This window comes from Chinchilla lanigera, unplaced genomic scaffold (genome assembly GCF_000276665.1).
Source record: "Chinchilla lanigera isolate Chin_1 unplaced genomic scaffold, ChiLan1.0 scaffold00034, whole genome shotgun sequence".
NCBI lineage: Eukaryota > Metazoa > Chordata > Mammalia > Rodentia > Chinchillidae > Chinchilla > Chinchilla lanigera.
The window spans coordinates 4,738,562-4,740,429 of NW_004955435.1; positions in this window are offsets into that span (position 1 = coordinate 4,738,562).

A 1,868-nucleotide genomic window follows, 5' to 3' on the forward strand; every position below is an offset into this window, starting at 1 on the left:
TTCTTCCTATATGGTTATTTACTCTAGTGTTTGCTTACTGATTTTTTATTTTATTTTATTTTTTGCCTTTTTGAGACAGGGTCTCTCTGTGCAGTTCAGGCTGGCCTTGAGCTCACTTTGTAGCCCAGGCTGGCCTCGAACATGCAACGATCCTGCTGCCTCAGCCTCCCGAGTACACACGCTGAGATTGCTACTGATTATTTAGAGATTTAGGTGTTTTTTCTTTTCAGTACTGGGGACTGAATCCAGGTCCCCAAGTGTGCTAGGCAGGCATGGTATCACTGAGATACATCCCCATCCCTGTAATAGCTTTTCTTTGTGCCAGAAATTGAACTTAAGACCTTGCACTTGCTAGGTATACTAGGTTTCTGATCCATTTCTAGTTAATATTTGGTGTGTGATGCTGAAGAGTAGTGGTTCATTCAGATAGATGTCATTCTAGAACTGTCTTTCAGAAAGACTGTCTTTTTTTCTTCGGTATTTTGTCAAAAATCAGTTGACCACGTATGTATGGCACAATGGACTGGATGTTTCTTATCTTTCTTCAAATTTATGTGTTGCAATTCTAACTCCCAATGTGATGGGAGTAGATAGTATTGCATTTGAGGGAGAGTGCCTCTGTAAATATAGACTCCAGTGAAATTTGTTATCTGCCATGTGAGGACAGAATGGGTGAGAAAGTTATCTGTAAACACAGAAGAGGCCTTATCATACTCCGACTATAGTGGTATTATACTCTTACACTTCCAGCTTCCAGAACTATGAGAAAGTTTTGTTCTTCATAAGCCACCAGGTGTAAAGTACTTTGTTATGACATCCTGAACTGACTAGGACATAGGGATTTACAGTAACTGTGGACTGTATTCTATTGCATTGATTTATTCTTCTGTCCTTATCAATACCAACCTTACTATAGCTTTATAGTAAGTCTAGTTTTTTCTTTCAAATGTTTTCCCTGTGCTATTGGGGATTGGACCCAGGGCTTTATATACACTAGGCTGGGAAAGCAGTGTGTCCCTGAGCTACACCCTCAGAGTTTTAAACTTTTATTTTGTGATAGTGTCTTAAGTTGTCAAGGGTGGTTTTGAACTCTGTCCTCGGTAGCTGGGATTATAGGTATGTGTCACTAAACCTGGGTCAAATTTGTATTGATTGCCTGTATCTTTTGTGGTTGTAGATGAATTTTTGATTTTTTAAAAAGATTTTATTGGTACATTAAGACAGACATAATGATAAGAGTTGTATGGAATTCGTACTTGTGCATATGTCTTGATTCTTCTTTTCCTCCTTTCCTCCCCTTCAACCCCTCTTCCCCTCATTCACAAAAGCTTTGTTTCCTTTTTTTCCCCTCTATTCTTTTTTTCTTTTCCATGCCCTCTCCCCCTCCCTAATTCCCCTTCCCATTTGAACATTTTCTCCGTTTCACACTATCTACTATACGTTTTGGTCCTTCTTTACACTTCCGGTTTCTCACACCAGAGAAGCCGTGTGGTATTGGAGTGTGTGTGTCTGATCTATTTTACTTAAGAGTGTGGTTTCAGAGTACATCATTTACCTAGAAATGTCTCAAGTTTATCCTTCTTTATGGAAGAGTAGTGCTGTGTTGCATAAAAAACCCCCGCATCTTCTTTGTCTATTCATCGACTAATGGGCATTTGGGCTGTTTCCAAGATTGAGCTATTACAAACTGTTGCAATATAAACATGGGTGTGCATATTTCGCTGTGGTATGATGCTTTTAGTTCTTTTGGGAAGATATCAAAAGGAGAATAGCTGGGTCAAATGGAACCTCTGGTTTTAGTTTTTTGAGGATTCTCCACACAGATTTGCACAGTTGCTGTACCAGTCTGCACTCCCACCAATAGTGGA